This window comes from Narcine bancroftii, chromosome 1 (genome assembly GCF_036971445.1).
Source record: "Narcine bancroftii isolate sNarBan1 chromosome 1, sNarBan1.hap1, whole genome shotgun sequence".
NCBI classification, from domain to species: domain Eukaryota; kingdom Metazoa; phylum Chordata; class Chondrichthyes; order Torpediniformes; family Narcinidae; genus Narcine; species Narcine bancroftii.
In genome coordinates, this window is record NC_091469.1 from 139,754,767 (window position 1) to 139,767,271 (window position 12,505).

General features: G+C 41.4%; 1 long non-coding RNA gene across 1 annotated transcript; it reads left to right on the top strand.

Annotated features, from left to right (window-relative positions):
• The first annotated feature begins 3,447 nt into the window (after positions 1-3,447).
• On the top strand, positions 3,448-11,464 carry LOC138744811 (uncharacterized). Its single transcript, XR_011345780.1, has 2 exons — positions 3,448-3,549; positions 9,786-11,464. It is a non-coding gene; the product is annotated as an uncharacterized lncRNA (long non-coding RNA).
• The last annotated feature ends 1,041 nt before the right edge of the window (positions 11,465-12,505 follow it).

The following is a 12,505-nucleotide window of genomic DNA, read 5'->3' on the forward strand; positions in this document are numbered from 1 at the left end:
TGCTTCCCATCTCCCCCCATCTTTTCATTTAGGCACCTACCAGCTTTTTGCTTTTACCTTTAATGAAAGGCCTGAAATGTTGATTACTGTATGGATGGTGTGTGACCTGTTGAGTTTCTCCAGCACTACAACACAGCGTCTGCAGACCTTCCTGTTTCACTCCATCTTTGTTACCTCTCCTTGGAATATGAGAACTAGTAGTTTGAAATCCTGCAACTCCTCTGGAAACAAGAATGAAGCTTTGGTATTGAAGATTTGCAATTTGAAATGTATTGATCGTGGGGGTACACATCTCCCAGAAAACACATATTGGCAGAACTACGCAGTCCATGAGTTCCTGCTTTATGTGAGTGTGTGCAAAATGAAGGGGAAGACAGCTCAACTGGAAGATCCTGCATTTCTGGCAAACAGTCCTGTTTAGTCACGCGTGAGTTATAAATCAACATGCCATACTTTGCCATCTTAATTCATTCTAATAATTTCAGATGAATTTCAAAGCAGAGTATATTCTAGTGAAATTACTGTATAATTTCCATGAACTGGATGGACATCTGTGCTTATTTGTGTGTTTGTTCCTGAACCAGACATTGGTGATTTTGAGATGGTTGATTGGTGGATTATTGTGCCATTTGGATGGTTAAGTTTAGATATACAGCTTCCAGCCCATGTGCCCATGCCCCCTTTACAAATACATGTCAGATAGTGTTGGATTTGAACCCAGGTCATTGGCGCTATAATGGCGTGGCACAAATGGCTATGCTAACTGTGTCACTCCTGTGATGTAGAATTTGGATATTGGGAACTGAAACATGCCCACAGCATCAGATCCTCACAATATGGGGATATTGTCAAAGATGGAAGGTTTCAGTAAATGACTTTTCACTCAGATGCCACATGCCCAGAAAAATTAATTGGTGCCATGTCAAGTGCAAACATGTGAAGCTCTCTGGTTTAATTTAGTCTTGCTGAGTTTATTTTCACATTCACAGAGATATAATTAAAAGCTTAGTTCAGCATTCTATCCTTGCAGCCAACAAAAAAATTCACTCTCCAGCACAATACCATTTTAAAATTTAAAATTCACTGAAAACCACATGATAATCAGATAACTGGTAAAGAAATTAGTCATGATAATGTTCAAACTGAATCAAAACACAAAATGCTGGAGGAACTCAGCAGGTCACTGTTTTAGGTAGTAACCCTTTCTGATTGGAGGAGGTGGTGCCAGTATATTAATACCATGGGTACGAGAAGAGGCCAGAAGCTGAACATCCTGCAGCGAGACACTAATTTCCTGAGAGCCCAGAAGCCTGTCCAAAATTCACAAGGCACAAACAGGGCCATTGTGGACTTTCCACCACATGCATGGATGAGTGCAGTGTCAACAGCTCTCAGGAAATCTCATACAATCTGCAACAAAGCAACATAGTTGATTGGCATCACATCAGCCACTTTAAACAAGGCATGTACTTTGGCTGCATTGTGTGCCATCCATAACATCCACTCCAACCATTCACAAAGATAATTCTGATCCCAGGCCAAAGATCTCTACCATCAAGAAGAACAAGAGTTTTAGGCACATGTGGCTACCACCAGTAAGTAGGTTTGGATTTCCTTTAACTTGGAAATATATTACTGATCTGTCATTGTCCTTATCAGGTCCACCCACCTCAATGCAATGAACAAGAAAGTGCAGCAACACCTCTACTTTCTCAGAAGCCAGAGGAAATTTGGCACATCAGCTGCATCCCAGAACAACTTGCACAGATCCACCAATAAAAATATCCTGTCGGGGTTCATCAGTGCAATACAGGAACTGGTCTTCCCAAAACTGCAGGAAGTGACAGAAAATTGTGAACGTGGCACAGACCCTTTCCCACTGCTTTGAAAAAGCAGCCAATATATTAAAAAAATCATCACATCGCGGTCATAATGTCATTGGAAAATTCATGACTGTAACATAATGTGCCACCACATACAAGGTCAGTTTCTTTCCAGCCATTATCCGGCTCCCGAACGAACCTCACAAGGTTAAAATTATAGTGTTTTTGCTCTGGACCAACCGATCCCTCTCTGTAACTCAGCTCCGCAGTACTGTCTTATTTCCTCATCTATGTATGGGATCCCAACCTGGACTGCTCGCAAAACAAACTTTCCCACTGCACCTTGGCACATGTTGCCATAAACATGAACTTGCTGCTGAGGTACATCTTAAGTTTCTCTCTCCTACGGCACTGTGGGAGCAAGGATATAGCTGTTCAAGACCACCATTCCTTTATCAAGGAAAATTAGACATGACCAATGAATTCTGGTTGAGACAGTGATCCTAAAATAATAAATACAATAAAACCATTGTACTTTGATTCTCAATTTTTTTTTAAATTATTGATTTGATAGAATAGATTAAAGAGAGATATGGGCTGAACAAAGAAAAATGAGATTAGTTTGGTCAATATAGACAAGTTGGTCCAAGCACCTCTTTATCTATCTATCTATCTATCTGTCTATCTGTCTATCTATCTTTATCTATCTTTATCTATCTTTATCTATCTTTATCTATCTTTATCTATCTACTTAGCTATCTATCTAGCTTGCTAGCTATTAGTGATCTACAGTATCAATCTATCGATCCATCTGTTTCTTTGTTTAGTTATGTTTTATTTACTTGTTTACAGCATAGAAGAAACCAATTCTGGTCATTTAAACCTGTGCCACCCAATTTCACCCAAATTAACCTACAATCTCATATGTTTTGGTGGGCAGGAAGAAACCGGAGAACCTGGAGAAAATTCACGCAGATACAGGGAGAATTTACAAACTGTTACAGACAGCGCTGGATTTGAACCCAGGATGCTAGTGATGTAATAGTGGGGCACTAATTGTTACCCTAACCTGTTCTGTGCTTATAAAACTCTACAACCTTTAATGTATAACTATACAACATTGTATACTTTGTAGCAGCTGCTACACACAGAAAACACCATTAGACTTCGTGGGGTTTTTCAGTAGAACTGTTTATTTGAATCTTGCGCATGCCCCTTTAAGGCCAACAGGAGTTCTGCCCATGCAGCGGTGATGTCATCACATGGCCTGGGGCATAAGCAGTGTCCTAAGCCATGAGGCGCCATCTTCTGCAGCTGCCCCGCTGGCGCGGCATTACAAACGGGGTCGGTTTGCTCATAGAGATGTATGCCACCACAGCTTCACACAATCAGCCAGCTATTTGCATTTACAATGCAATATGTTTATGATTGAAGTGAAGAGAATTTTCCTCACTCAGAGCCTGATGAATCTTAAAAAATTATTTTCCATGGGAGGTGAAGGAGGTTAAATATTTGAATATATTTAAAAAAGGGGTAGACAATTATGACATCACAAATCATCATTAATGGGTATAAGGGAGAACAAGAACATAGAATTTTGAAAGATGAAGCATTGTCAGTTAAAACAAATGCTGAAAAAGCTTAGCAGGTCAAACAGCATACTTTATACGGTATAGCAAAGATAAGGATTCATAACTAATGCTTCGGGCTTGAGCTCTTCATCAAGGTATGAGCAAAATGTAGACAGGCACGTGACTAAAATGTTAGGGGGGAAGGACTGGGGGAAGAGCACAGGCACACAGGCAAGAGATAATAGGTGAATAAGGGAGAGAGGGCACAAGAGAAAACAAGGGGAGGGGATTGGCTTTGAATCATTATCATATTGAATGGTCATAGAGTCCCAGAGAGGTACAGAATGGAGATAGGTCCTTAGGCTCTGTGAGTCTGCTAAGTTATCAGACACACATCTACTCTAATCCAAAACCATTATATGCCCCCCACCCCCACATTCAGTTCAGTCTAAATTCCAACACTTACTAACACATTTCAGTCAAATTACAGTGTCCGATTAACCTTCCAAACTGAATGTATCTCAGATGTTGGAGGAACCTTGAGTTCAAGTGTCTAGAGGTCATATTGCAACTTTGCAAATCTCTGGTGAGACCACACTTCATCAGAAGTCTAATAACCTGAATACTCCTGAGATTGTCGGATCTCGGAAGCTAAGTAGGCTCAGGCCTGGTCAGCACTTGGAGGAGAGAGTTCTATAGGCTTCTCTGAGGGGCACTGGAGAAAGTAACAATTCTCTGTCTGCCTTATGGTAGACAAAAGTTAATGAATTTCATGTATGTTATATTTTAAATGTAGTATTATGTGACAATTATGAAATCTTTACTTTTACCTTTTTAACCTTTAGAATATTATGTTTAGTTCTGGTCAACTCATTGCAGGAAGGATGTGGAAACTATGGAGATGGTGCAGAGGAGATTTACCAGGATGTTGCATAGATTGGGAAACAAGTCTTATGAGGCAAGGTAGACAGCCAGCACATTTTTTCCAAGGGCAGAAATAGCAAACACCAGAGGGAGGAAAGTTTTGGAGCAGCATTAAGGGTGTTTTTTTTTTTTTACAGAGGGTTGTGTGTGCCTGGAATGCCTTGCAGGGGTTGTGGCAGAGTCTAAAACATTAAAAGACTCTTAGGCACACCGATGAAAGAAAAATAGAGAGTTAAGAGGCGGGAACAGCTTAGATTTTTTTTAGTAGGAATTAACAGGTCCGCACAACATCGAGGGCCTCCACTATACTATGTTCTAATCTGAGAACTCATAGGTAACCCACATAGTCGAGAAGGAATCTGCAAAACTCCATGCAGATAGAACCAGATATCAGGATTCAACATAAGTCATCGAAGGTGTGAGCAACTATATTATGCCACTCTGCCATCGTGAGGAAGACACAAGGAGATTGATGACACTTTTTGTGTGTCTCTGCGTTTCCTTGATATTAGGTTACACATATCCAGGTCAAAGTCTAGAGGTTCTTCAAGATCTGAAACCATTGAAATAGAGCTTGGAAGTATTGTTGATAGCTAAAAATTGTGTTTTTTAAAACACCGGCATTGGCCTAAATTTTAATCGGTGATAAAGCAATATCATTCAGTGATGATTTTGAATAAAGATAAAAATATTTAAGTTCTGTAGCATGGATTTCATCTGTCAGGTTGCATGCAAGGAGGATTTTGATGTCCATAAATAATAATGTCATTAGGTAGGGATGTCATCAAAAAGTCTGGGCAGCTTGGACAAGAAGTTGGTACATCTTTACATTCAATTGGGCATCGTTCCACAGTTAAACCTTTTTGGTTCGCAATAGGTAATTTATTAGAACAAATAACAAGGGTAAAATTCCCACAGATGCCAATGCTATATTTATTAGGAGATATTAGAGGGCGTCAAACCTAATTTGTAATTAAATATAAATCAAGTGAAATTTGTTCAAATTGCTTTAGTGATAGCTAGAAAATGCATTGAAATAACTTGGAAGTCAGATATTAATCTGGGATTAGATTGTTGGCATGCATATGTTAGGAGTTGTAAACAGGGGTGAAAAAAAACTTATATTTTAAGAAATAGGTATTACATATTTTGGAAAATATGAAGCCCATATTTAAAAAGTGTGGGTATTAATATTTAAATGCATCTCAGACATTCCCTTTCTCTTATAGGTCTGTGTCTCTGTCTCTGTCTCTCTCTCTCTATAGATATTAGAGATGTACTCCTGTTGTGGTTCTTTTGTCCTGCTCTTTTTCCTTTACTTTTGTGTAGGAGGGGGTTGGAGGGAGGAGGGTGGGGTAGTAGGGGATTTCACTTTTCTTATTGTGTTAGTACAGATTCTATCACCAATGTGTATATGTACATATGTACAATCTTCTTCAGCATGATGCTGAAACAAGCCATGAAAGACCTCAACAATGAAGACGCTGTTTATATCCGGTACCGCACGGATGGCAGTCTCTTCAATCTGAGGCGCCTGCAAGCTCACACCAAGACTCAAGAGCAACTTGTCCGTGAACTACTCTTTGCAGATGATGCCACTTTAGTTGCCCATTCAGAGCCAGCTCTTCAGCGCTTGACGTCCTGCTTTGCGGAAACTGCCAAAATGTTTGGCCTGGAAGTCAGCCTGAAGAAAACTGAGGTCCTCCATCAGCCAGCTCCCCACCATGACTACCAGCCCCCCCACATCTCCATCGGGCACACAAAACTCAAAACGGTCAACCAGTTTACCTATCTCGGCTGCACCATTTAATCGGATGCAAGGATCGACAATGAGATAGACAACAGACTCGCCAAGGCAAATAGCGCCTTTGGAAGACTACACAAAAGAGTCTGGAAAAACAACCAACTGAAAAACCTCACAAAGATTAGTGTACACAGAACCGTTGTCATACCCACACTCCTGTTCAGCTCCGAATCATGGGTCCTCTACCGGCATCACCTACGGCTCCTAGAACGCTTCCACCAGCGTTGTCTCCGCTCCATCCTCAACATTTATTGGAGCGACTTCATCCCTAACATCGAAGTACTCGAGATGGCAGAGGCCGTCAGCATCGAATCCACGCTGCTGAAGATCAAACTGCGCTGGGTAGGTCACGTCTCCAGAATGGAGGATCATTGCCTTCCCAAGATCGTGTTATATGGCAAGCACTCCACTGGGCACCAAGACAGAGGTGCACCAAAGAAGAGATATAAGGACTGCCTAAAGAAATCTCTTGGTGCCTGCCACATTGACCACCGCCAGTGGGTTGATATCGCCTCAAACCGTGCATCTTGGCGCCTCACAGTTTGGCGGGCAGCAACCTCCTTTGAAGAAGACCACAGAGCCCACCTCACTGACAAAAGACAAAGGAGGAAAAACCCAACTTCCAACCCCAACCAACCAATTTTCCCTTGCAACTGCTGCAACCGTGTCTGCCTGTCCCGCATCAGACTTGTCAGCCACAAACGAGCCTGCAGATAATGTGGACATTACCCCTCCATAAATCTTTGTCCGCAAAGCCAAGCCAAAGAAGAGTGTAGGATGACTGTGATTGGCTGAGAGTGTAGCCACACCAACTGGCAGGTCTTAAAGGATTGCTCCTAGCCAGACCAGGTCATTCTGGACTGGTCGACCTACTTGTGATATGCTCCAGTCTTTTAGTTAATAAAAGCCTTGATTTGGATCAACAAGTCTTTGTTTCTTTCGACACGCACTACATTTTTATTAACTAAAAGAAAATTTTGAAGGGATGGAGCCTATGCTATGGCTGGAACACCTTGACATCGACCCACAGTCAGCTACAGCCTCGAATGACTTTAAGCACTGGGTGAGATGCTTCGAAACATACTTACAGCTCTCTGATCCTGCCGTGATAGAGGACAGCCATCGACTACTAATACTGATGACTATGGCGTCCCCAAGAGTCTACCAGAGTGTCCATGACCCAAGCCTGTCCAGTGTGCGCTGAGTGAAAGAATGTTCTCTTTCCCGAGGAAATCCAAGTCGGTACAACCATACCGGAATGGCTCACGGTTCCCGGTCCAGTCCTTTTATGACGCCATGTCCGGTACTCTAAGAACGACCCCTTGGTTGACCGAGTGACTCTGGTCCATGCGAACCCGCATTATGCCTACGTTGAATACCCAGACGGACGGGAGGATACAGTCTCGGTAAGGGACCCATCCAAAGCAGGATCAGGCACAGCAGTGCCTTTAACCCCACTTCTTCCGTCTGGAGAACATCCACGTCATCAAAGCCACCCGCCCCTTTGAGCGTCTCAGCGTAGACTTCAAAGGGCCCTTACTGTCAACCAACCATAACACCTACATCCTTACGGCCATCGACGAGTACTCCCACTTTCCGTTCGCTGTGCCCTGCTCGGACATGACTGCCTCCTCAGTTATAGAGGCCCTGCACAGCATCTTCACCATCTTCGACTACCCCAATGACAACCACAGTGACAGGGGGATCCTCCTTTATGAGTGCAGAGCTGTGGCAGTACCTTCTGGAGCATGGTATTGCTTCAAGCAGGACCATCAGCTATAACCCACGCAGTAATGGGCAAGTCGAAAGAGAGATTGCCACCTTCTGGAAAGCGGTTACACTTGCCCTCTGGTCCAAAGGTCTCCCCACCTCTTGCTGGCAGGACGTGCTCACTAGTTCTCTACACTCTAGCCGCTCCCTCCTATGCACCACGACCAATGCCACCCCCCATGAAAGAATGCTCTCTTTCCCGAGGAAATCCAAGTCGGTACAACCATACCGGAATGGCTCACGGTTCCCGGTCCAGTCCTTTTATGACGCCATGTCCGGTACTCTAAGAACGACCCCTTGGTTGACCGAGTGACTCTGGTCCATGCGAACCCGCATTATGCCTACGTTGAATACCCAGACGGACGGGAGGATACAGTCTCGGTAAGGGACCCATCCAAAGCAGGATCAGGCACAGCAGTGCCTTTAACCCATTCTCCCCCTATTCCTTCTCCCACAGGTCATGTGTGTGTGTGTGTGTGTGTGTGTGTGTGTGTGTGTGTGTGTGTGTGTGTGTGTGTGTGTGTGTGTGTGTGTGTGTGTGTGTGTGTGTGTGTGTGTATGTGTGTGTGTACACCACATGTATTTACAATCAATTTGAAATATCGTAATTGATTATTTTATGGTTTAAAATAAAGTATTCAAATAAAAAGGTCTGGGCATCGGTTAATACTGATGAATTCTCACACACAACAATCAGATGAAGTGTATAATTTTATCCCTAGTTTTAAACATTTTGGAAAGCCAACTGAAGATTAGAAGCTATACACAGAGATCAACATACAAGCTAAGATATCATAAAGTCAGTGAGTTCCGCAGCATGGAAATGTCATCTAGACCACCCTGTCCAATTTATAAAATAAAAATAAAATATTTATCCATAGAATTTTGCAATATTTATTTGATGCAATAAGAATTCAGATAGGGTTATCTATTTTGGCCGCACCAACCCATAGGATGAAATGTTAGAGAAGAGATTTATCGGGATGTTGCCTGGTTTAAAATTTATGGGGAAGATTAGACAAACTTGGATGTTTTCTCTGGAGGATAGGATGCTGAGGGGAGATCTGTTAGAGGTGTATAAAATTGCTGGAGGCATCAATAGCGTGAAACAGAATCTTTTCCCCAGGGTAAAGTGTCATACACTTGAGAACAAATCACTTAAGGTGAGGAGGAGGAAGCTTCAGGGAGATGTGCAGGACAAATCTTTAGTGGTAGGTGCATGGAACAGGCCGCCAGGAGTAGCAGTGGAGGCAGATACAATAACAGAATTTATGAGGCTCCTAGACACATGAATATGAAGTGAATGGAGAGATAGCTAACAAGAGAAAGCAATTCTTTAGTTTGATTTGGATGTTCTCAGCACAGACACATGGGCCAAAAGGCTTGATGCTATTCTATACAGTTCTATATTCAGTTCAGAGAGATTGGTAGTAAATTGTAATTCTTGGTAAATGAGCCTTAATATGCCATCAAAAACTCATTTACAACTCCATCAGCATCTTAACTGATCTTACAGCAAGATTTGTTATTAAATCATGTTCACATCATGTGGTCGAGTCACATTTTCTTAAAGTTGAACCCCTACAGTAAATACAAAGCTCTCAGAAACCTATCAGCTTTTCCTTCCACTGTTTCATCATGTTAAAACATATTCATGAGATGTCTTCTGGGTGATATTTTAGTGAATTTTTAAAGCATTTATGGGTTTGCAAGCATTACTTTCTTGGGAAATCTTTATGAAAGAGATTACTTCTAACAACCTGCTGATCTTTTTTCAATGTCCTTTAGCATACATTTTCTGAATAAAAAAGTAACAGATATTGTATAATTTTCTTATAAATTTAAATACAGATATAACAAAACTATATTTATTTCAAATTGTTAATTTGATAGATAATTCAACAATAAGAACCTCAACCTCCCCCCTTTCGACGTGATCTACCGGGATTGTTGTTTGAAGAGGGCACGCAAAGTCATTGACGACCCCCCCCACCTTCACGGAGCAGCTTTCATCTACTCCCGTTGGGAATGAGATGCAGGAGTATCAGAGCCAGAACCACCAGGCTGAGAAACAACTGCTTCCCATGGGCAGTGAGACTGCTGAATGACCAAAGGAACTGTACAAAAAGTGCACTAATGGATGATAATAAACTTGAACTTGAAAAATTCAATTTAAACCAAATATTGGGTGAATATAAATTGATGAATCTGTCTTTGGTCATTAAAGTTTAATTATCGCTGATTCGCTAATTCGCTGCATCAGCTCAAGAACAGAATAGAAAAATGCAACTGTGTGGAACATAATTACATTTTAGAAGGTGATGTCATTCTGAGATCAGAAACCCAGATGTTCCCATTCAGATATTGGTTTAAAATAATTAAATATACTGCTGAACAAAATAATGGACTTAATCCATATAAAGAAACAAATAAAGATATGAAGAATTTAGCCTTACAGTCAAGCAAAGTGAACCAATTCAGATGAATGAGGTCATGTTATATACTTTAGCCACACATTACACATAAAATTGAGGTGAGGAGACTGACTATTCCTTGTCCCTCAGCTCAGTGTGTTGAGATCTGCCCTAGAAGAGTAAAGCAGCAGAGCAGAAGTCAATGTCTGACCTCCTCCATTCTCTTGGATTTTGGGTTACTCAGTCTCTTCAGAGGTGTTCAGTGCAATGCTGTCACAGCACCAGTGACCCGGGTTCCAATCCTCCTCTGTCTTTAAGGAGTTTGCATGTTCATTCTCATGATCGCTTACCTCCTGTTTCCTCTCCCATGTACAGGATAAGTAGGTTAATTGGTCACTTGGGTGAATTTGGACGGCTCAGGTTCATGCACCAGAAGGGCCCACTACTGCGCTGCATCTTGAAATCAGGAGACAAGAACACACAGATGCATGCAACAAAAAAAAAAATCAGCTGCTGTCGTTCAGAACAACATTACAATTAGTCATTCAGGCCCGTCACACCTGTTCTGGCCTTCAGTGGGAATATAGCTGATCTTATCTCCACCTACCCCATAATCCTATATTCACCCTTCTTTAAAAATCAATCAATTCATGTTTTAAAGGCTTATAATGAAGTAGCCTCTGTGCATCCCTTGTGCAGAACATTTCACAGACTCACTACTCTCTGGGAGAATCAATTCTCCCAGAGAGTAGTCTATATTATCCTTCTTATGAAATGTCCTGGGCATGAAGTTTTCCTTGAGGATGTTTCTGTGATGAGCATGGGCCATGGTCTTGCAGGGAAGGTCCAATATTACTGGAAGTCATTGCTGTTGTCCATTGACTCTCTTCTTTGCATCTCTTTCCCTTGCTTTTCCTCTCACCCTCAGCTGGTGGTGTGTGATCTCACAGCCACGCATGACAATAAATTTCATATCCAAGATAAGCTTTAAATGTGTTTCCACCAATTTGTATTGTGTTTCTGGAGAGCGATGGACAAGTAGGGAGCACCTTTTAATGGAGTGTTGAATATATTCTTTACGTTTAATTGAAGCTCACAATGAGAAAAGTATCAGCCTTATGACTTGAAAATGCAACTAATAAATGTATCATAAATATTCTTCTGTCCCATATTTTAATGTATGTTTAACATTTCATGCATTTCGTGCTGCATCTCCGGTGCTTTCATTTTTCATCTTGTAGACTTTCACCTGCACGCTGACTGTTCTACAATTAATTTGGAGGATTTATAGCTCTTGACCTTTAACAATACCTGGAAGTAAAGGGGCTTGGATTTAATAACATGAATATTAACTAGCACTATGGATTTGCAAAAGGCAGGTCCACCTTGACTAATTTAAGTTATTGAATTTTTTGAAGAAATCGTGGAGTGTATGGGAAAAAATGGCTCTTGAAAAATGTATTTGCAGGGAGCATTGGGTAATATTTGGCATTCACATGTCCGTTCCAATGTAGGGAAATTCCCCAACATGTTTCCTGAAATATAATCAAACAATATTAAATTTGATCCAAATAAGAGTTTTGAGAAGTAGCCAACATTTTGCTCAAGGCCTGGGATTTTGGGGGCAGCTTTCAGGAGAACAAAGGAAAGGAATGACAGAGATAAGGCATGGTGCAGCTGTCAGTGATGTGATGAAGGATCGGGAAGATTCACAAGCCGGAGTGGAGTAAGTTACAGAGATAGGGAAGGTTGCAGTTGTGATAGCAACTCTACAGAGGTGATGTTGAAGGAGAAGAAGGCAATAGGCAGCAAGAGCATATATAAAAGGATATGTGGGTAATGATTATTGATATCAGGCACAATAAAGACAAAAAATTAAATTGGGCAAAAGGTAGTAATATGAAAGGCATAGGGAAAGTTGAACCTGGGTCTCATTTGAATGGACAACATATGAATGGTGTTCTGGTCTTAGCTGAGGTTCTTTATGAAAGACAAAATTTGAGCTCAAGAGTTCTAAGGTTGAGAAGACGGTGCACTAACTGGCTGGGGAGAGGAACAATGGATCAGTGAATAGAGTAGATGTATATTGCTATAAAATATTGAAAGATGTAGACTATCAAGAAAATTCTTCCACATCCCAAAGATTTTAAATTTAAAAAAAATTACAAATACAGCGCAGGAACAGGCCATTTCAGCCCA